Raw genomic sequence first — 27675 nt, 5'->3', positions numbered from 1 at the left:
CTCCACAAGCCCAATAATGGTCCATTATTACTGCTGTTCCTGCTCCCCCTCAGGTAACTCCATCACACTTGCACAGTTGGTGTTATATCCTACGTCCACCTCACCTTTATGCTGGTAGCATACCTTGGGCGCAGTCAACGGTAGTATTGTTATTGGGTCTTCATCTGTTTCTACCCACGTGAGCATTGGTACATACTTGATCCACGTCGTCCAACATCGGTGATTGTGTGCCTCGATAGTTGAGATAGTTTCCTTTGTTACCATGTTGCTGCCAATCACTCCTATCTCCCAGCTGTTGTCCAGATACACCTTTCCTGTTATCGTCACCAGCGGCCTCTCCCAGCATCCTTGTTTACCCGGAACTTCAGTGGCGTACCAATCACATGGTAGATACTACAGTGTTACTTTCTTTGTTTCTCCTTTTGCGGGGCCACTTGTTATGTATCTGAATGCCTCAGCATGTAAACTGCTCTTGTGGTAACTCAAATAGGTCTTGAGGAAGTTGTTTTCATATGGGTATGAGTCTCGTGTTTTCCATGTCATGTGCACTACTGTCCCTTGAAATCTTCCTTTCGTTTGGAACAGTGCCAAGTATATTATGCACCGTGCTGTCTTTTCATCTATTTCTGTGGCAACAAATGTTCGTGAAGCACTCATGGCGTATGGTATTAATGAGCACACGTAGCAGCTGTCCTCAGTTGTCTGCTTACCAATGCGGGTCATGTGTTGGTACCATATGTTGTTTGTGACGTGTGCTGAATCTTGTATATAATTATCAATACCTTTATTGTCTGAGTATGTGTTGCGTTTAACTCTATCTTGCTTGGGTGCAATGTTACTACTATCACCTGACGTAACATCTGTTGCAGCAGGGGACGGGGTATATTAGGTTTGGGTGCAGCAATAAAATCAATAGCATAGCTGTACTGCCATACAGAGGCAGCCAAGAACCCGGTGATCATCAAAATCCCTATTACTTTTATTACATATGCTAATCTCACCGGCATTTTGCTCTTACCTTGCTGCAGTCCTGGCAGCGTATTCTTGCGACGTTAAAGTTGCCCGCCTAAAAATTCTCAAAAATGCTTGTTATTTAATGTTAGTTTTTTGGTTCCTTTAAGCTCTCCCTATCAAATAGTCATTCAGTGCCCAGGCGAAGAGCTGTTCCCACGCTACTCTAAGCGATCTGTCTCTTAGGACCGGCAAGTATTGGCGGAGGTGGGGCATGGAATATTCTATGGCCAAGAGGAATGCTGTGTAGTAGACACGTACCCTTCTCTTTTTTAGGTATGTTGGCCTTTTTATTTTGTATACAAATTGGTGTGACAATTCTTCTGGGTAGTCATCGTCTGGGAGTACCATCTACGCCTGGGCAGTGAACTTGTTAGTCAGATATTTTCTTAACAATACAATAATACGCAGTTCCTGTATGTGCGAGAGAAAAAAGAGAACATTCACGTGTTTACATGTGTATTTGTGCAGGCAATGTCTTTCAGTTCAGTTATAACTATACTTGGGGGTCAATGGGCGGGGGGTTTGGGCTCAGATGGCGGAAGTATTTTTACTCTTTGAGCGTGTGACCATGGGGTGGGCAGTATGGGGATCACCCCTTTCTTCGTTAGTTATTGTCTCCGGGGAAGCTGGATAGTGACATGGTAAGGGAACAATTGGGTCGTTGTCTGTGGTAGAACTTCCTTCCGCTGTCAGGGGTGTTGTTGCTGTTCTTCCAATGGACCTGTCGTTGGCGCTGGGGCGGGTCTGCAGTTTGTAGATCTTTACATCATGTAGGTGATTCCAGGCACGCTTGTCCTTCAGTTTTACTGCTCTTGTTGATACGTCCTCTACCAGATGGGGGCCAGTGAACCTCCTATCGTTCCATTTCCTATTGAAATTGCGGAGTAGCACGTGGTCACCTTTGGCAAGTTTGCACAAGTTCTCCTTTTCCAATTCTGTACTGGCGCCTTCTTCTTGGTTGCTGGTAGACCCGCCCCGTGTGCGCTCGAGCTGTTGAGACACAAACACAACACTAGTAATCAAAGAAGACACATATTGATACATTTCATCACCTAACACACTTGCTGAACTTTCGTGGTCAGTGAATGCCCTTGACGTTGGCGTTAGGGGAAGGCGCATTTGACGTCCAGTAACCACCTCGTGAGGGGTGAGGTGGTGGTCGGACCCTGGCCTATTCCTTAGTTCAAATAGGGCTAATGGAAGGCAATACAACCAGCTTTTCTTTGTTGTTTGTTGTATTTTTGCAATTGCCTCCTTCAATAGGCCATTCAGGCGTTCACATACACCATTAGCCTGTGGGTGGTATGCACATGCAAATTTGTGTTTTATGCTCAGTAGGGATGTGATATGCTGGAACATTTCGTTTGCGAAATGCGGGTCATTGTCTGATCTTAAAACCTCGCACACTCCCCACCTGGGGAAGACCTCCCTTACTAGGAATTTGGCTGCTCTAAATGCATCTGGGTGTGAACAGGGCCCTGCTTCAATCCACCTAGAAAATGGGCATACTACTACAATCATATACCTATTACCTTGACATATGTTGATCATATCAACATAGTCAATATGGAGATGCCGAAAAGGTCCCTCTGGCCGGGGTATGGTACCTCTTATCACCTTTAGGGTATGACCGGCCGTAAACTGTTGACATGTGAGACAATTGCTGATAAAATTCGACACATGAGAATTTAACTCGGGACAGAACCAGTCTTCTCTAATTCGCGCTGCAATTATTTCCTTGCCTGTATGGGCTGGGTGATGTAATTGGCTCAGGGCGGTGTTTAAAAGTGCCAATGGTATTACAACTTTTCCAGTGCCACCCTGGCGCCATAGTGCGTCGGTTGGTGACATTGTACATCCTCTTTTTACCCATATTTCTTTTTCGGCCATTGGTGCAGCCGCTTGTAGCTCCATAATCTGTGTGGCTGGGAGATGGGTGTACCCTTCTCTTCCATATTTCCTTTTCCTTTTCTTCTTCCTTCTTCTTCTCTCTCAGCACTACTCTTGATACCCTGTCTGCTGCTGCTTTTACCCTTTCAGCTTCTCTCCTTTGCTCCGCATTTCGTTCCCTTAATTTTTCCAATTCGTTCTTACCTTCTTTCCTTTTCCTCACTCTCTCTCTTTCCTCCCTCTCAAGCTGTTTGATCAATTCATTCTGCTCATCCCTTAGCTTTGCTAATCTTTCCTCCAAAATCTCTTCCCCTTGCCGTAATAGCTCCTCCCCCCTCATTTCACTCTCTTTTGCACTATCCTCGTCTGTTCTCTTTACTACCTCCCTCTCTTCTCCAGTTAGTGAACCTCGTAATTTTAATAATATTTGTGCAGCTACCCACTCATCATTTCCTATCTCTACAGTCTGTTCTTCTCCAATCCTCCCCTCCCCCACTGGCATCTTCCTATGAGCCACATATGGTGGAGGGCTGTATGCCGGGTTCGAGTATCCTTCAGCCGCCCTTAACTGTCCTTCTATTTCTCCTAATTCTCTTAAAGGGTACAACCCTCCTCCCTCTGTTTTCACTCCCGGTGTTATGGGTATCTCGTTGCTTGGTTTCTTCTTTATGTCTTCTGATTTATCAATCTTTTCTCCTCCCTCTCCTCCGTTTCCTGTATTCTTTGTGCCTTCACGCCCCTCTTTCCCATCCTCTCCTTCTTTCTTAACCTCCTTTTCTTCCGGTGTTTCTCCCATAGTGAACATTCCATTTGGTCCTGGTCGGGACCCCTGGAACATCCTCCATAAGTTAAACACCTCCACATGGTTTGCCAACTTCTTCCCCTTGTATGTATTGTGCAGATGGTTTAGCAGTGAATGTTGGGCATATGGATCGAAACTACCATTAGGCGGCCATGGTGTTAACATTTTTTTATCCGTCCCCTGGGTCCACTCTATGCTGTACTTAATTAATTTCTCCCTATGGGGTGGCAGTGTGGTGCATATGTGTTGTAGTGGGGTAGTGAGGGTATTCCCCCACCCTCCCGACCCTGTCCCGTGTGACATAGTGGCGCTCCACTTGTTACCCTTCCCTTCACTAGCAGTTTACAATATACAACCTTATATTGTTTACCTGGCCCCTCAAGTGTGGGGACTTACGACAATCCTTTGACAGATTATGCAATACAAATTATTAAAAAAAATAAATAAATAAAATAAAATATGTATATATGTGTATGATTTTATTTTGTATATTCCTTCCCTTACGGCCCCCTGCGGCCGAAGCGCACGCAGCCCCCTTCGGCTGCGTACCCTTTACGACGCTCTTATACAGTCGTCCTGTTTCCCCGTCTCCTCCCCCTTTTACACTTGCCGTGGCCGGCGTTCTCCGTGCGCAGCCACGTCTCTCTCCCCTTCTCCTTTTCCCGATCCACTCGTTTATCGTTTATCTCCGTGTCCGCTCCCTTATCATATTTCTCTTCCCCACTACTCCCAAAACCAGAGTTCCTCGTGCTCACGATATCCTATTAAAGCCCTACTGGTGACGTCACCGATTTCTTCGACCTACCGGTACATTCTTCATATGTTCTTTAAGTTCAAAAATACACTTGCGACCTACCCCCGCTAACCCTACAGCTGTCTTCCTGTCACTCCTGGAACAAGGTAATCACATCAATAATATAATCGGACTGCGCACGCTGCGTCGCCTCGCGTGTGATACGCCCCTCAACAGGAGGGCTTAACCAGCCAATTATCTTCCGTATTGGGCAACTAGGCAACTAGCCACCGCCTACAGGGAAACGTCATCTACCTATCGAGTTTCTTGCTCGAACAATAGGGATCCTCGTCTACTCATTGATCAATAAATGCCAAATCGTAGGAAACCACACACACCCACCCTTACACGTAGTCGCGATTTAGGCCAATCAGTGTCTTACGAGCGGCCGCACGTGATGTTTTCGTGCTCCGCCCCCCTCTTCCGCGTAACATAGCCGACTGCTCTCGCACTCGTTTCGCTACCATTCATTCCATTGGCAACACTAAGTTGTTAGACCTTCGCCGTGCATCTGTACAACACCTCCCTCCTCCCTTATTTACTTCCTCCCCCTCCCTCACAATTTCACATTGCTTGTTGTGCGTGTCATGCTCACCAAGTTCTCTCGATGCAGGGCCGCTCGACTGCGTGCACCCCTCCAAGCGGCTCGCCACCTCCCCTCGTCTGGACCATGTCTGGACACTCGCCAACCGCGGGCGGGATACTTCTCAACCGGCTCCCGAGGGCCAATATCCGGATTGCGCTGTCCGGTCTTCTCGCAGCTCTGCGATGGTCCTGTAGTCCTCAGAAGGGGGCAACAGCAGAGGGGGCCGCGCCGCCAGGCCTCCTCGCAGCGGGAGTGCCTGGAAAAAGTAAAAAATAAAAAGTCGATCTTAAACAGATCTCAGCAGTGCCTCCAACTTGTCGGGGGGAATTTCTGCCGGGGTGGGCCGGGCGGTCCGCAGACCTCCAGGCAGGGAGGCCCCAACTCCTCCCGTGTATATCCCAGATGAGATAGAGTATGAGACACACACAAGGAGCAAGGTGACTCTGCTGTTTATTAGACAAAACGGCAGGGATGGGTCAAGGAGCGTACGCGTCCGTCCTGACACACACACAATCGTGGGGCTCGCAGGCCCTTTTTACTGTATTATGACGCGCTACTTGCGTCACTTCAGAAAGTTAACAAAAAACCTATCGCCACTCTTAATTGGTTGCTCGAGTGGTAGGGTTAGTATAGCACACATATAGAGAACAATGTTAGTGGACAAAGGGTAGTCAGGTGATATATCTGGGTTGTCCCTACAATTAGATACATGAGAATTGTTACATGAAGACTCCTGAGGATTGGTTAATATTACTGTCGTCAGTGATAAGAGCCCCATGTTCTGATTGGTGCGCCCGTGAGCCTCCCAGCCTGGGACCACCGCCGTTCCCAGCTCTCGGTGTACCTGCAATTTGCAACAATGTTTCATTATGGGTACGTGCAGACAATGTGAGGATTTATTCATGGCTGGACGGCTGACCGCTCCCACTGTCGCAGATGTCCATTGCCTTTCAAGTGTATCTGCCTGTGTCTCGTTAGCGAGGGATCCAGACGCCTCTTTTCTCCTGGGTTTGGCACCTCGTCAGGTTCGGCTTGGTCACGTGGGGAGGGACCGTGTTTGAGGCAGAATTCTGCACAATTAATATTGCTTTTCCACTGTGTCTGGTTTAAGTTGCAGGTGTGACCTTAACGTTGGTGCACGGAGTGTGAGGTTGCAACATTGTGCCTTTGATGCTTTGCTCTTGGAATGTGGGTTTGCAACATTGCGACCTTGGCTGGTTGTTCCACCCGGCTCTTTCTGCAGGATCAGCAACTTGACTCTTGCTTTGTTAATGTCCACGGGAGCTCTTGTTTGAGGCCTACTTGGGCCTGGTGCATAAGTGGTCCGTTTGGTGCGTAGGTGCTTTAGGTTATAGTCTCATATTGTCTTATGGCCAGTATCGTGTCTTTGTTATAATTCTTATTACGGCACCTAAGTGTAGGAGAAGCGTAAGCAAGCTCTTTAGATGAAAGCCTATGTAAAAACAATAAAGATGCACGTCCGTGAGTATGTCTGTCGCCTACGTCATAGCACTGAGTATATTCTTCATGTAGATTGGTGCGGGAGTGTCCAGTGTGTATGTTGGCACAGGTGTGCTATCCGTTGGTTATGTCGTCATGGCATCTCTAACGACGTATAGTTTTAGTCCAGTTGATCCATGCCGCAGGCATCGGCATGGGCGGGGCGGGCTGCTGTGCAGGCAGATGGACACATCCGTATGTTCCTGTACCAGGGTATCTGGTCGTCTGGTAGATGGGCAAACTATTCTCGTGGCGGGTGCTTGGGCCGTGAACCTTTAGGCCAAGCTCGAGAGGTGAAGGACGGGAGCCTGGTCTTCCATTCTCCCACTTCAACTCAATCCGCTCACCACATACTCACTTAAACACTGAATCTAAAGCATACCTAGTCTGCCACTTTCATGCACTGACGTGCACATCATTGTGCGTGCTAGCTCATCTTAGAGAACTTTGCTTCAGGAACTTGCTAACATTTGTGAAAGAACATCGATAGTGCAAAACAAAACAATTAAACTAGGCAACCGTAAAACAACTCTCATTTCTCAGAAGTCAGCACGATCTCCAAAGAGATGTCAGCAAGGCAAATGTGGTTGATCTCCAGAGGCAGTATTTTTAATTTTCCAAAACACAGGTATAGCAGTCAGTTGAGAATTATCAGTCGGTTTTGAACTTTTACTATGTGTATTCAGTAGGCCTCAACAGCTCTAGGAGAATAAGAAGAGGTGTTTAAGTGTGCTCAGGTGATGCTGTTCAGGCACCAACCCACGGTTGTTCCTGTTTCTTAGCTTTTATGTAGTGTTTCTTACCTTTTATGCAGCTAACTAGTTTATAAACTGCACATCCACTCTCACTCTTGGTGTGCCCCCCCGCAACAACAAGTATTGGCAATGCCAACAGTGTTGGCGCTTGTAGTGGTTTATTAAATATTACATTTAACATGGAGTGAAGGAATGAGGGTTCCATGTGTTAATAACCCTGGAAAAATATCGCCATACGACAATATTGACATATTTTTGCAACAATATTAAGGCATGAAACCTGCAGGGGACACCACCGCAACCCCTGCATTATTTTTAAAGCAGCAGGGGACACCCCCGCAACTCCTGCTCCGTAAACCACCAAAAATGTTCCACCCCAAAAATATCACCTATGGCCGTTCCAGACAACCATATATACTGCAATTCTTTTGGTGGGGATAATATGTAGTGATACCAGGAATGAGGAATGACAGAACAGGAAAGAAGAAATGACAGCAAGAGAGAGAATGAAGGGCAGTGCCAAGGGTGAGGGAAGCACCTTGTTGGGAAGAATAAGAAATAAATGACAACACAACAGAGAAAAAAAAAATCCAATCTATGAAATGTAAGGCAGCAACAATGCATCAGAGCACTGTACTGCATTTGAAGGAAGGAGTAAAAGTGCAAATGGGGGGGGAGTGACAGCGCAAATGGTGAGAAAGGGCAACAGCACATCAGGGGTAAGTGCCAATGCAAAAGCATCAAGGAGCAACAGCACAAGAGAGGACAGAGCGACAGCGAAAGGAGGCAAGCAGCAACAGTGCACGGGGGAAGTACTGATAGAGCAAGGGGAAAAGGAGGGACAGAGGAAGGAGCGACAGAGCGAGGGGGAAGAGAAACAGTGCAATGGGGATGGGAAGACAGCGCAAGGGGGAGCGAGCAACAGTGCAAGGAGGGAAGATCAATATCACAAAGGGGAAAGCAAGGGGAGAACACGCAATAGCACAAGGGAGAAGTAGTGACAGCGCAGGGGGGAAGGAGCAACAGCACAAAGGGGAACCAGTGACTGCGCAAGAAGAGAGGAGCAATAATGCAAGGGGGAAAGGAACAACAGCAAAATGGGGGAAGGAGTGACAGAACAATGGTGAAGGAATAACATTGCTTGTGGAAAGGAGCATCAGTGCACAGGGGTAGTAGCACCAGTGCATGGTGAAGGAGCAACATCGCAAAAGGGATGGAGCAACAGCGCAAAAGGGATTGAGTGACTGTTCAAGGGTTGAGGAGGTACAGAGCAAGTGAGGGTGGACGGACAGCACAAAGGGGTGAAGGGATAGTGCAAAGTGAGGAAAGGAGCAGCAACACGAGTGGAGAGTATATCTGTTAGTTGTATGTATAATTGCAGCCTGGTCGTAGTTTTCCTATATTGTAGATTTGCCTTGAATCTAGATTATTTTCAGCCTGGTGCAGATTGCTTCAAAAGAAATCTGATATTTCTTCATACTCATAGGTGAACAAATTCTGATACCCTTTTATCCCATATTTTAAGCAATTGCACAATGTAGTAGGACAAACAGAATTTCTACTGATTCCAAAGTTCATCCAAAAATCAGAAACAGGATGCACTTTGAAATGTGCATAAATCATGTTTCGATGATAGCAGGGGAATGCACAATGCATATTCAGGTCATTCATGACATTGTGATTTTTTTTTTATTTCTATCCCTGCTACAGAGATAGAAATGCTTGAACAAAGAACAAAACGTTTTTTCTATGAATGAAAATGTGAGGCAGTTCTGAAAAGCGTGGGATCTGGGCTTTGCAATTACAAGCATTATTTTTGGGATAGGTGCAGTACCACTGACAACATATAGAGGTCTTCTCAGATTTTTTATGAGGATCTATGAATGTTGTCAGTGGTACTGCACCTCCCTAAAAAATTATGACTTCATTACATTGGATTACAAGCATTCTTTTTTATTTTATTGTTTTATTAAAAGTTTTATTGGTTTCAAACTAAAAACATGGTAATAGCAAAAGAAACCTTTAACAGTTAAGAACATAAAAAGACAATGATCCATCAATTTCCAATACAAAAATAAGTAGTTTCCTTATTGCCATTATGCTTTAAAATAAATGAATAAAATAAACAAGAAGGAGGCATATTACAAGCATTATTCTTTGGAGATATTGGGGCTGATTCATGGAAAAAGGTGCATTGACCCCACAAAGTTCACACCCCCCAAAAAGTACTTTGCACATCAACGCACAAATAAGAAAATCTGTGCACTCAACGTATTCACAGAATTTCCCACACAAAACAATCCTATGCTTAAGGAGCGGCTGGAATGCCCAAGACACGCCTCCACGCACAGCAATTCCAGCCACACATACAGACCTTTGTGCACCCCTAAACTGTGAAGCAACACACACTGGAGAAACAGTATGCAAAACCCCACAACCAAGGCAGCACCCTGGCGATACTGTGTAAGGTCCCTTGTAACTAATTCCAACACCCCCACATAATGCATACCATGTATCGTAAAAGTAGTAATCTCCTGGTAAATATGCATGTGGACCCCCGTAAACCATTCTTGCACCCTGCTACACTGCTTACACGCACCTACGTTCCGTTGGAACCCCGACTGCATGAATGCACCCCTAAATCCAACATGCGATTTACCTCTGCGCGGTGATCCCCATGCGCAAGTGTCTCTACGCCTGCTTTCGGGTGGCGGTTACATTGAGTTTTGCATGGTCATTTCCCAAACGTGAGGTTGCACATTCAGATCCATGAATGCAATTTTTATACGCACTTGTGGGCGTGCGATTGTCTCGTTGCATGTTCCGCCCCCTACTATGGTCTCTGCACAAGCCACAACCACGCTCTGCGAGGAGTCTCATGCAAGGTGCTCCACCGCTCGCAGAGACATGCTGAGGCAGCACAAACTCCACACAAGTCCCAGAAAAGTCCTGCCCAGTCGATTCCATGAACTGACAAAGATTTTGCGCAAAATATGTCACACAAAGTGCCAGTTTTCCTTGCAAGGAATTCATGCATCAGGGCCATTAAGTACCACTGACAACATGCAGAGGCTATCATAAGAAATCTCTGATTTCTTATGACGACCACTGTATGGCATTTCTTTGGGGAGAGATTCAGTACCATTTACAAAATACAGAGGTCCTCTCAGATTTCGTATGAGGACCTCTGTATGTGGTCAATGGTACGCACCTTCCTATAAAATAATGCTTGTATTGTAACGGTATACAGAAAGGGAAATTGTGCCTTCCTGTAGCACAACATAGACAGTAAAGTATCCCAATATAGCCCAATTCCCTCTGGTCACTCAGAAAAGAAACACCACTAATGGGCCCCAGATTTGCAATTGACACATACCCATTTTAAAGTGCATCACAAATTCAGAAACACAAATTAAATGTCCATTACAAGCATTCTTTTTGGGGGAGATGCAGTACCACTAACAACATACAGCTGTTATTATGAGGACAACAGTGTGGCATTATTTTTTGGGGCGAGGTGCAGTACTAATGACAACATACTGAGGTCCACTGAGATTTCTTATGAGGACCTCTGTATTGTGTCATTGGTAATGTATCACTTGAAAAAAGAATGCTTGCATTAGAATTTTTTTTGCGTGGGGGGGTGAAGTGCAATCTTAGGAGGAACTCTGCATGGGGAAGGAAACATATGTATAGCGAAACGGGGCTAGGAAAGTAGCCCACATATAGCCAAACTCCCTCTGACTCCATAATGAAAGATCACTGGCTGCCCCAGCTTTCAAATTGGCACGCACGCACGCACGCACGCCCACACACACCACACACACGTGACATCTTACAGTACTTCTGATCAGAAGAAATAAGTTAAACAAGCCATTATTGGATTACATTGGTGTAAGGAAATAAGAAATACCATTTAGTGTGTTGTCAGAATATGCCACAGCATTTCCACTTGTCATTCCGACCACAAAGTCGGCTTTCTGGCCCCTGTTTACTCTACCACTCTTCTCTGTAGCAATGGTTGGCGATATTCTGTTGGCTACGCCACAAAAATGTGCCAAAATTCAAAATCACACGCAGGCATGTCAGCTCATATTGCACTTCTAAATATTGATCCTCCTTTCCTCGATGTAACAGACGGATGAGGATATCATAAAGACAACAAGTATTGCCAGGTTTGTTCTGGCATCATATTCTATGTGCTCACTACATTTCCCATCCATCATATGCTCAGGCAGTGATGTCATTTGGCACTCATGTACACGAATTTCTCTGGTACTGGCTTCATGTGGTAGTTATTAATGTGTGCTGGATACTGCCATCGGTAAAGCCCAGGTAGATACAGCTTGTACACAGGTTTTTTTTTTTAAAAAAAAGAACATTTAACTAATTAAAATTTCTGCAATCAAAACTCAGACATTCATTACCGTACAATGACCAGGTACTTGTATCATTATCAAGAATGCATCCAGTTTGCCTAGCTCTGCCATAGTCCTTTATGCCCAAATATGGCTGCAGGGTCAGGTTCCAGTATGCCCAGGACAGCTCCGATAAAAAGTAGCTGAGCTCTCGATTTCGAACAATAGGTAGGCAGGTTCTAACAGCCTTACAATGCATGCCTCCTGAAACATTTGTGTGTGATAAGTCCACGTTTTGAAGGCCGAACACATAAAAGACGGATTTATTTCAGCCGATTTTGTGTGACTTTCAAAATATAGAATTATCATATTCAGGGGGTGGTTAAACCCACAACCCCTAAGAAGGCAATCCCACCCCCACCCCCAACCACTCCAGTACTGTCGTAATTTGTTAGAAGGTGTGGGGTTTCACCCACTTGAATCCCCCTCAAACTCCTCTGACGCTTCCTTTCCCCGCCCAAGGCATTCCCACTCAACCCCTTCACCACATACGCAACTTTCAAACACAAACATGACTTGTCTGTCACTTCCATGCACTGACGTGCATGTCACTGTGTATGCGTGCTCATCTTCGAAGTGCTTGCAGCTTTCATGGAAGGTCCCAAACATAAAAGAACTTCACTTCCGGCACTTGCTTGCTAACATTTGTGAAAGAACGTTGATAGAGCAAAACAATGAAGCCAAGCAACACCTCTCATTTTTAAGAAGTCAACACAATCTCCAAAGAGATGTCAACAACGCAATATGTGGTTGTTGTCCAGAGGCAGTATTTTAATTTAAAGGTATAGCAATCGGTTGAGAATTATCAGTCATGTTTGAACTTGTAATATGTGTATTCAGTAGGACTCAACAGCACCAGCAGAATATTAAGAGATGTTTACAGGTGCTCAGGTGACAATGTTGAGACACCAACCCACGGTTGTTCATTTTTCTACCCTTTTATGTAGCTAACCAGTATACAAACTGCACCTCCACTCTCACACATGGGGTGCCTCTCCCCCCCAAGACCCCCATAACAACATGCATTTGCAATGCCAATAGTATTGGCGTTTGTAGTTTATTACATTTTACATTTATCATGGAGGGAAGACATGAGGAATGACAGAACAGGGAAGAAGAAATGACAGCATGAGCGGGAATGAAGAGCAGTGCCGGGTTGAGGGAAGCCCCTTGGGGGAGGAAAAAGAAAAAAAATCATGAACCATGGGAGAATAAACAAATACAAAAGATGAAAACTAGGCCAGAAACAGTGCACAGGAACACTGAACAACATATGAAGGAAGCAGTGAAAGTGAAAAGGGAGGTGACAGAACAAGAGGGGGAAGAGCCACCGCAAATGGGGCAAGGAGCGACAGTGCACAGGGGAAATAAGTGACAGAGCAATGGGGAAAGGAGCAATAGAGAAAGGGGAAGAAGCAACACAGCAAGTGCAGAAGGAGCAACAACTCAAGGGAGGAGGAACAACAGTGCAAGGGGTACGAGCGATAGGTTTAAGGGGCAGTGACAGAGGAAGCGGGAAGGAGAAATAGAGCATGGGGAGAAGGAACAACAGTGCAAGGGCGAAGGAGCAACAGCAAAATGGGAGAAGTGAGTTCTTATGAGGACTATTGTATGGCAATGTTTTTGAGTAGTGCAGCACCACTGACAACATACAGAGATCATCTCAGATTTCTTATGAGGACTTCTGTATGCTGTCAGTGGTAGAGGCGTTACATTGCATTCCAAGCAGTATTTTATGGAGAGGTGCAGTACCACTGACGACATACAGAGCTCCTCTCAGATTTCTTTGTTGTCCGAGGTACTGCACCTCTCCAAAAAAGGAGGATGCTTGCATTAGATTGCATTGCAAGCATTTTTTTCTGAGAGGTGTAGACCACTGCTAGCATACATAGGTCATCCTAAGAAATCTTCTGTTTCATATGAGGAACTCTGCATGGCATTATTTTTTGGTGAGGTGCAGTACCATTGACAACATACAGCTGTCCTTCCAGATTTCTTATGAGGACCTCTGTATTCTGTCAGTGGTACTGCATCACTCCACAAAAAAACTGCTTGTATTGTAACAGTATCCAGAAAGGAAAAACTACATGCAGCACAACTGGGCCAGGGAAGTAACTAAATGTAGCAAAATTCCCTCTGGCATCTGAGGAAAGAAAGATCATTAAGTGGCCCCAACTTTGAAATGAACGCATGCTCATTTCAAAATGCATCCCAAATTCAGAAATGCGATGTGCTTTGTAATGCACATACATCTTGATGCCATCGGGAGCAGTGAAATGCACAATGCATATCTCGGTAATTCATGACCCTGTGATGCTATTTTTAATTTCTATCCCTCCAACAGAGAAAGAAATGCTTGAACATACACAACACACTCAGGGTATATGTTTTCAACAATGAAAACCTAAGACAGGTATGTTTGGGGAGGTGCAGTACCACTGATTACCTGAGGAGGTACTGTCAGATTTCTTACAAGAACCTCACTATGGTATTATTTTTCAGAGCGCTGCAATGCCACATACAATGTACAGAGGCCCTCTCATATTTCCTTTGACAACCTCTGTAATTTGTCATTGGAACTGCATCGCTCTAAAAAATAATGCCTGTATACATTGCAATACAAGCATTATTTTTGAGAGGTGCAGTAGCACTGTGAACAAATAGGGGACCTTGTTAAAAATATCTGATTTCTTACAAGCACCTCTGTATGGCATTATATTTTAGAGAGGTGCTGTACCACTATGTCAAGAATGGCACTCTGTCAAGAGTGGCACAGGGTACCCAGGTAGGTTTTGGGTGGCTGTGTAAGTAAGGTAGCAGATAAGCATACACAGCAGGAAGTTCAACAAGAAAGAAGAGTAGGAAACTGTAGCTGTGAGCCAAAAGGGGCAAAAGATACAAAGGTACAAACAAACTGGATTCCCTCTTGGGGTGTATGCTGAAATTGGAAAGAGTGTTCCACGAACCTTAGGAAACTCCAGCCTTGTGCACAGATTGCTATAACAGAGGCCCACGCTGTATGCTCATGGCTGGGAACAACAGCAGTGGGTGTCTGTAACACTGAAAACGCGACAAGGAAAGGGGCAGAGGTTGCCTGCCGGAAACCAACAGGCAAGCTCTGTACAAAGGGATTACATAAGACACATGAGAAGACAAGAACAGATATATCCAGCGAAAAGGAAGTCAATGAGCAATCTAGCAGAAGGAAAGACAGTAGACTGAAGTAGATAACCAAAGGTGGAGTACAGAGGACTCAAGGAAGAGAACAAGGGAGCAGCAGTCAGGAAAACAGAAGGACTGCAAAGTAGGAAGCAGGTCTGCAGTCAAGAGTGGCACTAGGTGCAGGCAAACTGTAGTGGACTGCGGAGGACTGTAGTAGGCTGCAAGGCAGGGAGTCCAGAAGAACAGGACAGAGAGAGATAAGTAGTAGGCGACAGACAGAGAGCCCAAAAGAATAGGGCCGCGAGGTAGGGAGCCCTGAGGAGCAGGGCCGTAGGCAGCTAAGTGTAAAATAGGCTGTAAGGCAGAGGGGTGTAGCAAGCCGCAAGGCAGGGAGCCCAGAGGACAAGGGCTGTAGGCAGCGGAGGGAGACAGGCTGCAAGGAAGGAGCCCAGAGGACACGGGCTGTAGGCAGCGGAGGGAGCAGGCTGCAAGGAAGGAGCCCAGAGGACAAGGGCTGTAGGCAGTGAAGAGGTGCAGGCTGCAAGGTAGGGAGCCCAGAGGACAAGAGCTTGGAGACAGCAGAGGGTTGCAAGCTGCAAGGTAGGGAGCCCAGAGGACAAGGGCTGTAGGCAGCCGGAATGAGGCAGGCTGTAGGCAGGGAGCCCAGAGGACAAGGACTGTAGGCAGCCGGAGTGAGGCAGGCTGCAGAGCAGGGAGCCCAGAAAGGGCACTGGATCAAAACAGGATAATGTAGCAACAGGAACAGCATACAAAGTAGAGGGTCAAGGCAAACCTGAGCGGGGAGATCTCAAGATGCAAGACACTGTGCTCCTGCAGGCAGCTGCTTATATACAGCCCTGCCCTGTTCTGCGGCAGGCTAATTGACAGCACCTGGAGCAGCACACCTAAAGACAATCTGCCTCCTCCCTCTCTGGTCCTGAGCAGGGGGAAGCAGCACTGGCCGCTAGGGCTTCTGGGGATTGTGGTCCCAATAACGATGAATGAGAATAGCCAGGAATTGAGGACTGTAGCCAGGTGCATTATGGTAAATGTAGTTAATTGAATAAAATATGAAAGAACCAAAGTTGTGCAAATGGAAATAAAAGACCAGGGCGTGAATAGGAGTTGTTCAAATAGTATTAGAAGGATCAATGAGTACCAAGTAGTCCATGATGGTTGCCAATGCGTGCGCCAGCGGCACGGGCATGACACACTAACAACATAGAGAGGTCATCTCAGATTTCTTTCAAAGACCTCTGCATATTGTCAGTGGTACTGCACCTCTCCAAAAGCAATGCTTGCATTACAAGCAATATTCTTTGGAGAGGTGCAGTACCACTGACAACTTACATGGGTTATTACAAGGTTTACTGTATGGCATTATTTATTAGAAAGGTGCAGTACCATCTAAATCCAACAGATGTTCTCTCAGCTTTCATATAGTCTGTTCCTGTGGTGTCCTCTGCCAGTGTCTCAGAAGACCTTCCCACCATACGCTGAGAAAGATGGTAAGAAATTACTAATTTTGAAAAAGTCGAATACATGGGTTCCTTTCCGTAGCTGTTCATAGTTTTAGTTGAACAAATATCAGATGTTATGCACTGAGAGCAGAGTTCAGTGTGGCAAATGTTTAAGTCAGAGATGAGCAATTGGGCTACGTGTTAGAGAAGAGGACAGTGCAAGTTAATTATTATCTACAAACAGCACGCATCATGCTCACTGTACAGCACTTGTGTGTGAGTTTTGTACATATTCATTTATTTTAATCGTCTGCATTGGCCGTATCGGCCACACATCTCAGTGCTGTATTTGCCCCTTTTAATCTTGCATAGTCTTTGGAATCACTGTTTATCATGTTACCACTCTGTGGCTGTTGCCATATTAGAATGGTGGGATCACCTGCTCCTTCATGCGCAGGCCCTAGACTCAGGTGCACTACAAGTGGCTGGAGAATGTGACATAGGCAACCTTTTAAGCAAATTGGCGTTTCAGATATCTGCCACTCTTTGTACCCTACCTGGTGAACACAAGATAGACTGGGGACCAGATTTGCAACCTGGTGTGAGCTCACAACCGGTTGTACAACTCATCAATTGGGTGACGCGCTGAATAAATAGGTGCCAGGGATCTATCTACCCATTGTTGCTACTTTAAATGCATTCATTATTTTTTACATTTTACACCTACAACATTTATGAAGGCCCTGAATCCTGGAATTATTTGCTTGTAAAACAAGGATTTGCACACCATTCTGCCCGCAAATCCCCATTTGACAATTGGGGATTTGCGGGTGAATGGCACGCAAATCCCCATTTTACCCACACATAAGTCCATGGATCAGGGCCTAAGTATGTATTTATCTTCATTTTTGATTTGCCCCCTGCTTTCTCAAGTATTTCCACGCACTCTATTGCTATAAAGATTAATTCTTTCTTATTAGCTTTTGTATTGTAATGGTGATCCCAGCAAATTCTCACCACTTCACAACTAGCACCATGAAAACGCGGCTTGGAGAAGTGAAAATGAGCTTCAACTCATCCCTGTCCCAAAATGTTACAAAGCACTCAGCTACAAAATGACAGTCACTTTCCAGTTCTTCATGTTATGGTGTTATGGTACAGTATAGTATTAAGGAGGGCCTAGAGTTGCAATAGCATAACAAAAAAATACTCAATAATGGACTACTATAAGTGAACAGAAAAACCCAGCTTTATTTAAAGCATTGAAACTCGCTTACAAATAGATCTCAGGTTTACAATGAGCGTGTTGAGTGGCTTATAAATCAAAAACACGTCATCAATGGCATCATACTACAATATTGATTACAAAACGTATGAATACCTTTGATTGGCTAACGTTATAAACTACATATAATTAGTTCTATGATCGAGTTGGACATATCTGATGGCTCCTTCTAGGCCCAACCTGCTTCAGACAATGGGCATCATTACAAGGCTGCTGATCTGGTAACAACAGTACTGGTATGCTTGCGGTAACTTTGTTACTGGACAGGCAAACTCCAAGTTACGCCGCGGGTGCCTTTCATTCCGCCAGGTCTGCCCTGGCAGAATGAAAGGCACCCGCAAGCACAGCATGCCTGTACTACCGGCACGAAATGGTAATGGGGGATCTACCGTCACCCGCGAAAGGGCAATTACCGGGTCTGGCGGGGTCAGAATATCCTAGTAATTGCCCATTTGCGGGTGCCAGACTTTCATGCCGGTATGGAGGTAGCCCTGCCGCTCTTAACGGCAAGGCTACATCCAACCTCGTAATGAGGCCCAATACCTCCAATACATCAACACATTAATAGTTTATTGGTTGGAGCTGTTCATTATAGGCAGTGTGTCAAGGGGGATTTTTATTGGTTGGCCATTTACTCACCAACCTTGGACACTTTGACTAGAAGTCAATATATGAGAGAGACATAGGGTGGGGGAAGAAAAGTCCATGATCTGCAATAATTCCAATTAAAAGTACTCCATCATTCCCAGGCCATGTGCTCCATCTGTTCCTTTGTACTTGGCCGTGTATATAATCTTATGCCTATGTGTGGGTGCTAGGGAGTTCTGCAGATGTCTTATCTGTACTTGGCTCATAATGAATAACCAGTGTTCTTCATGTCTTCATCATGTGCTGATTCTAATGTGCATGCTGTATTCAGTGTGACCACTTGGGACAACCATTCGTCTATTCTCTGTGGGGTCTTTGGGCCTACTATTTTCATGCTGCTCCTCACTGATGGGCCCAAACAGGCTGGAACATGTTTGGAATGTGTGTGGTCTCATTCAGAAGGGATGCGACCAAGCAGTTTGGGTTGGACTGCTTCTTTTGGGGTGGTTTGTTTGTTTGTTTTATTCACTTATAATTTGCACCAAACCCGAAGGTAGCCGGGCACAGCAGTACAGAGTATGCGAGGCATGAGGTTACATGGTTACAGATTGCATCCACAGCAAAATAAATACAAGCAGTCGACAGTTAGTTACGGATTACACGCAAAGCAAAATATATACAGGCCATAGAGGTCAGTTACAGATTACAATCAAAACAGACTATATACAGGCACTATCAGGGTGTCAAATCACTAGCCAGAAAGGGGAGATGTACAAATGGGCTGCAGGTTGGTGAGTAAATATATATACAGTAGGAGGTATCATGAGTTTAGTAAGAGATAGTGAGAAGCTAGTCATCGGCAGCCTTCAGCAGATTGATATAGTTGGACCTGAATTTCCGAAAAGGCTGCTCCTCACGTTGAGGGTACCAAGCCTGATTTGCATAAAGTCTTTCCCCTTTTGTAAGGTCTAGGAATCGAAGAATGATGGTCTGGAGGGTTGCTAAGAGCAATTCAGGAGATTACGATTGATTCCATACCTTCCATTGATCCCCTCTTTTGTTTAGCATAAGTCACCCCGAGTGGTTGGGTATGCCCAGACATGGGACCATTGACTTCTGGGCCTAAAGGCCGAAACATGTTGGGGATGCTTGTGGTCTTGTGCAGAATGGATGTGAGCTAGCAGTTTGGGCTGATGGGCTACTTTTGGGGAGGCACCAAGCTTGATTTGTATATTGTCTTTCACTTTTTTTAATGGCTTGGCAAAAGAAGAACAAAGGTCTGGAGGATTGCCCAGATCAATGCCAGAGATTAGGATTCATTTCAAACCTTCCAGATCTGAAACTGCAAACCCACTACTCCCTTCCGTGCTTCAGGCTTATCATAAATGTGGTTTTATGTATTTAGTATCTCATCTGAGGCCATTCTAACTTCTAGGCCTACTGTGAACTCTGTGCTAGGAAAATGGCTGTACTCCACTTCTTACCTTCATTTTGGGGACCTATCTAGAAGTTAGTTTATCTCACATTTAGGTTGTGCATCTGCATACATTAGTGTCTCTGCCTGTGTAATCTTCATCTATCCTGCCTATGATTTCATCTGCCCTATCAGTGTAGTGAGTCCAGGGGTCAAGTCCTAAAAAAAAGTGGGGGAACTCTAAAATACCAATCGAATGTGATGTCACCAGAAATTAGCATATCAAGATGAAATATGCACATTTCATTCAATTGGTTTTGCATACCCATACAAATAGCACAGGGCGAACGACATTTGCCTTTCATAAAATCAACACAAACAATAAACCAAGGGAGTATATTTTCTTCTAATAGTGTTTTGAAAATGTAAAAACGTGTTCACATGTTAAACCCCATGAATCAATGTCAGTGTTTTCCCTGGTGCGTACACTCCCGAAATGGAATATTCCCATCTTTAGTTGTCGGGCTGGTGCAAGGAATTTTACACACTAGGCAAACTGTCTGATAGGTGCCCCATCTTGACCAATATCCGCGTCACAACCATGTAACCAGGGCTCCAGTGCTCCGACATGTTTTATTGATTTATTATGTTTCCTCCTCTCCCAGGGTGTGCCTTGAACCCACAGTCACCTCGGATTTCTGATGGCTAATTATAATTTGCAACACTTCCCCTGTAAAGAGATTAAATGAGCCAGCATTTTTTCTAAAGCAAAAGTTAACTAATTCTGCTAATTCGAGGCTGAGCTGAAAGCCTGCATAAACAGTGTACTCTAGCACGTGTTTGTATGTTAGTGGGTGCACCTAGAGAGGAACGGTGTCGCCAAACGGGCTCAGCTACAGTATGTACGCTTATTAAATTGAAGGTCTGATTCATTGCGCACATGTTGCTGATGAAAATGGGCTGGCGAGCGAAATGTGCAACATTTCATGTTTCAATTTAAATGCTGATCATGCTTGCCATTTATTTTACGATGTATATTTAATTTGTTTCTTAAACGAAGTGTTCCCAAAAGGTTATGGTTTCATTGGTTTGCTGCAGAGTACTTTGTCACCTTTTTCCAGAGTCGAGAACTCCACACTGAAAGCGCATATCTTATCTTAAAAGAAGAAACATCTTACATTAATGGAAAAGCCGTCATGTGTGCCATAGCAATAGGCAGCATATGATTGACAGCTGCAATAAAGGTTGTATACGAATTGTTGATTTTACAACTGTTCGAATTACAATTGACCTTTTCACAATTGACCGAATTGTGAAGGTCAATTGTAACATATATGTGGGGGGAAATCCCCCACAACCCCCCACCTAACGCCAAACCCCCTAAAACCCCTATATATATATATATAAATATATATTATCAAACATATATATATATATATTATATATATATACATATATATATAATATATATATATATATATATATATATATATATATATATATACGGTCAATTGTGAAAAGGTCAATTGTGACCCTTTAAATTCGGTCAATTGTTCATTCGAACAATTGTAAACGAACAATTTGGGTAATACCGCAATAAATGCTTCTGCGACCCACATATAAACGAATGATCACTGCACAAAGGCAGGAGCTTTCTCAAGGCATCCACGCAGCCATCGCACTCAAAGGCATCTTAAATGAGTTTGCCATCCAATGCTTCACACGTGAGTAGGAGTGTATAGTTTATGCACAATATCGATAATATTTGGTGGCTTCTAAAGCCTGCACTACCTAGAGCAACATTCACACTGAGAAAACACATCTGTGTGCGATTGGCACTATACAGAAGCAGAAAATAGGTACTCAATGTAAAACAGGTGTACCAAAAAAGTGTTTAAATGCTGCCTTAACATTGTGCATTGTAGGTGAATGACTAACCTTGCCTACCGGCTGCACCAGCCCTGTTAGTTGTTCAATCTCTTTCACCACCCAGCTTTGTGGAGCAGTGGTGAAGTGCTGGGTCTCCGAACCTGGCAACCGCCGGTAAAATCTCCCCAATCTCCCCATTGCACTTAAAATAATAAATGTGAAAAAGACAGTCAAATTGTACTGTGTTACCCACGGCCTCAAAAATACCAGGGGGATGCCGTCGACCCGTGTGTAACCTCGACTTCAGCCCTGAGTGAGCCCCTCGCTTGGTATTCCGGAGTCCTCCTCCCTTTCTGCTCTTTAACTATGATCCATACTTCATGTTGCGCAACCTAAACTAATTCTTTATGGCAGAAGCGTATAGATTGATTGTTTAAGGCATTGTTCATTGGGATATATCCAAGCTTGTCTCGTCTCTCACCGCTACACTCTTGGGTGGTTGGACTGCCTCAGCTAGTATTGTTTGTCACCTGGCTCATTGACAATTGACTTCAAGACACTCCCCTGTATCAACTTTAGTAATTGCCCTTTAAACAAACCCTAGTTATCTTGTGAATGTGTTCTAAGCACCAAAGACTTTGCGACTCACTTCTGCCATCTGATGCCATCAGACCAGCACTTTTGCTGTACCATGAAATGATTGTTAACAACGCAGTGCTCCCAAAGAAAATTAAGGTGCTGTGATTGCCCACCAATTGCTTAATGTATGTTTGACGTCTGCTTTCAGGCAGACTCAGTGTTATGGATGGAGTTGCGAGATGGAGGGTAGCCAAGACTTTCCCATGCACACTCAATACACATTAAAACATCAACACATATAGACTACAGCGTTTTTGTGATTAGAGCAATCTGAGCTCTCGGGCAGATAGCAGCTGTTGTGTTAAAGGACGAGATTAGCATGGTAGCTCCCAATGGCAGATTTATGCTCATAGCACAGAGGAATATGCCTCTAGTAGGTGTCATTAGAACGCAGCATTCACAGAATGGAATATCCTGAAATCATCAGAAACATACCCAAACAAGAGCAAGGGACCTTCTGGTCTCTACACACATTCTTGAATCAATAGACTTTGGCTCAGCAAAGGTTTTTGACTGCAGCTCCCATTAGCACTAATCAAACATTGCCAATAGTGAGGCCTGAAGGGAGTTGCAGTCCAAAATATCCGGAGGGGTCCACGTTGCACACCTCAACATGTATCACTCTCATAATGCAAGTGTTCGCTGAACGGTCCGTTCATCAGATACAGGCCTTGCATTCCTGGTCATTTTTTGAATTCCTCATATGGGATGGACAAACTACAAAGTTATGAACAAAGCATTTCTGTTCTGATCAGGGGAAATGGTGTTGCAGTGTGTACTCATTGATGTACTGTAAACAAAGCAACAGTAATGTCTAATGGCATGCCTGTGTATTCAAACTGCAAAATGCTCTCTCCAAATCAAATGTAGTTTATTGTTACATCTTAAAACAATGCAATTCCTCTGTACATGCCAGCGGCATGCTCATTTTCCACATGTTTTCCCTTCATCAGGCAAAATGGCCATAGCACAATTTAATGCAATGCCTCTCCTACCTTTCTCTAGACAGAACAGCTACTGTAAGAACACACATCCACTGTTTTCAATTACCCTTTCAAAACGATAAAAATGAAGCGGTACTGTACAGGCATTCCTTTCTTTTTCTCAACCCCCAATCAGCTCACACCTCACTTCTGGATTTTCCCTTCTGTGGGTAAAGCCACAATTAGCATATGCATGTCTCAAGGGAACGGATGACTAGTCTTTGTTTAAAAGCAGAGGCAATATTCCAATGTATCACCTTTGCTCTTGGTATTGGACTACTCCACAACCGTGGAACCGAAGACCCTTTACAAGACCCCTGCCTTGCCATGCAAACTCTCTTTGATTGACCAGAGATTAGAGGACCATTACCAAACCTGAGGTTCAAACGGGCACTGATGCCCCTGCATCCCAAATGTTACCCACCAAATATGCTGATGCGGCACAAAAATAAGATGCTCAGCATTCAGCAGAGTAAGTACTGTATTGTCCTCTCCTCTTTGCTTTATTGGAATGTGTGCTGTGTACATACTCCATCCATTACTGTTCAGTCTAGTATGGAATTTTAATGTACAGCACTGTTTGTTTCTGTATGCCAACACACCTCTGACAATGGCAATCACATGGTCTTTCTCCATCTTTCCTTTACAGTGTAGTGAGGACTTTGACAGAATGTGTTCTGCTATGTAGTGGTGTGTTTAAATATGTTAGTACTATATATTATTATAATATCACTTTAATTAACAAAAGCGCACCAAGACATAGAATTAATCCACCTATAAAAAAAAAGGTAATCAGATGCGCCATCCTGCTCAGAGGCACTGGGAATCTTACAGTAAATGCTGCCTTGATTATGGTCTGCTGCTATATAATATGTAACTGTGGTGTATACACACATCTCTCTCTCTCTCTCGAAATATATTATAGGGCTTGCGGTAGTGGCCCTGTAGTTATGGTTACGTTTCTCAACTCATAGAAAGAACACTTTTTGGGCAGCTTATAACGTTGCCCCCCCCGGATAAATCCTCACCAAACTTTGCAAAGAAAATATATGCCCCCCGCCGGAATGAGTCTGGGTGGTTTAGTGTGTTTTTTTCTAGGGGGCGCGAAGTTATGTGGGGTCCCAAAATGTATGGAAATCCTCATAGACGCAATGAAAAAAAAGATTTCCTTGCGCCTACAGCACAAATCGCTGGACAAGAGTGGCGGCTTGGTCTTGAAAGTGTGCCTTTATGAATTTGGTGTAAATCCATCCAGTTTTGTTTATTTTAAAAAGGGCCAAAAAGTAGTTAATAAAAAAATGTGTGATATCTTGGTTCGGTCCGTGGACTCATTTCCCGATTTGGGGTTCGGGGACATTTCTGGACCAATCAGAGGGTGCTGTAACCTCCGCGGACATCGAACGCACCCCCTCATTGGATGGTCAAAATCGTGATGTACATCATAAATGGTCGCCATGTTGGATCCATGGACAGCTGCCCTTGCCTGTAAATAACACTGTGAGGAAAAAGTGTGGAAAACACATTTGGGTTTATTTAGTGGTCGAAACAGGGCCTGGAAAGGGTGGGGGGGTGGAATAAAGTAAAAATGGAGCTCTTTTTATCGGTGGATGGCATAGGGTTCTGGTTGAGTCTTGTTATTTGAAGGTGTATTGTACGCACGTGTTATATGGTTTAATTATATTGTGGTTGTTGTGGCCAGTGGCCAGATTCTTGGGGGCATGGCACTTGACCATGCCCCCAGGAATCTGGCCACTTGCAGTATATAGTATAGTGATACATGTATAGTAATTATAGGTACTGTAGGGGAAGTATACAGTATTTGTAATATGGTGGAATGATATACTTGACATGTATATGGTATTTATGATTGTAGTAGAGTTGAGGATAGTGCCTATGGAATATGTATTTGTTTCTTTGTGAAGATAACAAATAGGATAATACTTGGTAGGTTACATAGCTGTGTACAGTAATAAAGATGGAATCTCTGTGAAAAAACACAGTATAATTTGTTAAGCAGGATAGTTTAAAAGCTTTAATTGCATACAATCTTACATATACATTCACTTTTGTGACCGTCATAAACAATACTTTTTATATACTATGTTTGGTACAGCATGAGTGTGTGCTACACTGTTGTTGTATTGACATAAAATAATGATTGGGTCATTAGGAAACAAAATCCAAACTTTTTATAATTATGGGAGTTTAAGTGTGATAGTACGTTTGAAGTGTGTTGTAATTAAGGGCATATTATAACTATATTGGAGCTTACAAGAGGTTTTGTAGGACGAATAACAGTGATGGCATATTTGAAGTGTATTGCAATAAAGGGTATTTTAGAAGTAGTCAGATAGCTGTTGGCGTATTCTAACTGTCTTGGGTTTTAAAGGTACTATTATAGTATTTTAGATGTAGTTAGATACCGGTTGGCTTATTCTAACTGTTCATTCTACTGTAGTTTAGTGAGTACATTTGGGGTGAAGGAATATTTAGTAGGCATTTGTTAGATTTGGTGGTAACGTTGGTGTATTGTAATTATATTGGATTTTACAAGACATATTGCTGTAACAAGAACTGTTATGGCATACTTGAAGTGTATTGCAATGAAGAGTGTTTTTGAAGTAGTTAGGTACCTGTTGATGTATTCTAACTATCTTGTCTTTTAAAAGTACTATTGTAGTATTATGGATGTAGTTAGATACCCGTTGGTGTATTCTAACAGTTTATTGTGCTACAGTTTAGTGAGTAAATTTGGGTTGAAGGAATATTAAGTAGGCATTGTTAGATTTGCTGGTAACCTATGATTTGGAGTAATGGAGGTGGTGTTACATTCAAACCAACCACTTTTTTTGTTGATATATGCAGTATAGTGGCATGAAGTGGTTGTGGCATCAGTGTGGTAGATTATGCCCACTGTTGTGAAGGATTTCTCTCCAAGAGATGCTTGGCTCTGTGTGAAGCTAGTAAGATTCGCTATTTTGGTACCATCTGCATTGTACCTTAGAAGCATTAGTATGACATATTGGCCATGTGAGTTTATATGTATGGTGGAACGATTGTCTGAATTTCAAAAAGGGCATAATATGCCATGATTTGCATTCTGCAGAAACTGGTAAAATGCACTGGATTCAGAATTTGGTATGGATACATATACAAATCGTTTATTAGGGATCTGGCCTTGTGAAACATGGTTGCAGAGAGTGCATATATGTTTCCACGTGTATGAAATTTGGAAGGTTTCATTTAAGGTTTAATTTACAGGGATGTTTTTGGTTTCCAGTACTTGTAGTAAGTATATTAGGAATATTAGTATATATAGTGTTTATGGTCAATTTCACCATACCTGCACAGTAGTCCAAATTTTGCCTTATACCTGAGACACTATAAGTGTTGTCAGGATTATTTGTGCCACTTCTATGAAGGACAAGCATTTGTAAACACAACTGGTCTGAGCCGTTTCAGTAAAAGTTGTGAACAATTGGTGGCAATTGAAAGAGAAGATTCATTGGTACATTAGCATAACAATTTACTCCAGTTATGTTGCTGAATTTAAATGGACCAGAGCATTTTGTGTGTGGATCGTTTGATAGGCCTGCAGATTTTTCTGGAGAAGAGACATTTGTGTGTTTGTTTTCTGATGGCCATGCAGTTGACTCTGTACTGTACAGTTTTGTGGTAGTAATGTTTGATGCAGAAGGAGTTGGTTGTTGTTTCTTTCGCGGTATTGTTGGGAGATCTGTTATTGATTATGTTTGTATTACTTGTCTTTTTAAAGGTTTCTTTTTTTGAGGTATGGGCTACATATCTAGATGGGGGGTGTATACTGCGCGTACCCTGTTCTATTCCAGGATGCAAGGCATGTCAGTGTTGACTTGGTTTGCATCAAAGTTCACTAGGAAGAGACCATTGAATTGTGTATGCAGATGTGAAAGTGCTACATAACTCAAACCTTCTTTAAAGACTGTACTGCCAATGTCAATCAATGCTTGATCTAGGGTTAGGCTTAGTGATTTGTGAATAGTGACAACATATGCAAAAGATAGAGAACATTGCTCTCTGAATACGTACATGTCTTTGAAAAGAAGGAAGTTTGCTATTGCCTAGTCAATTATTTTAACTTCTGCAAGTTTGTTAATGTGGATTTGACAAAATGAATGTTGTCATGTGGATATGTTTGGATGCTGACAACTGTATGAACTGGTCCATTGACTAAATCTCGCTCTACGTTAAGGTTACATTTTAGAATGACTCTGCAGTTTAGACACACAGTCAATATTTTCTCCAAGCCAGCTGTGTTGGCGATACGTTTGTTCTAATCTCCTTAATCGTGCTATTGCTTGTTGACACATAGGGAGTGTCATGCTGTGTACTTCTAGTTTGTCTGTGGAGCTGATATGCAGCAAGGGTTGCCTTTCGTTTTTCAACATTGTCTCGTTGAATTGACTACAACTTGCAAGGGTTTGCATTAAGGACATACATTTTAGATTTTGTTGAGTTTATTGTTCCTTGACATCAGG

This window comes from Ambystoma mexicanum, chromosome 6q, assembly GCF_040938575.1.
Source record: "Ambystoma mexicanum isolate Mex_15411 chromosome 6q, UKY_AmexF1_1, whole genome shotgun sequence".
Taxonomy (NCBI): domain Eukaryota; kingdom Metazoa; phylum Chordata; class Amphibia; order Caudata; family Ambystomatidae; genus Ambystoma; species Ambystoma mexicanum.
This window is presented reverse-complemented; position numbering follows the sequence as displayed.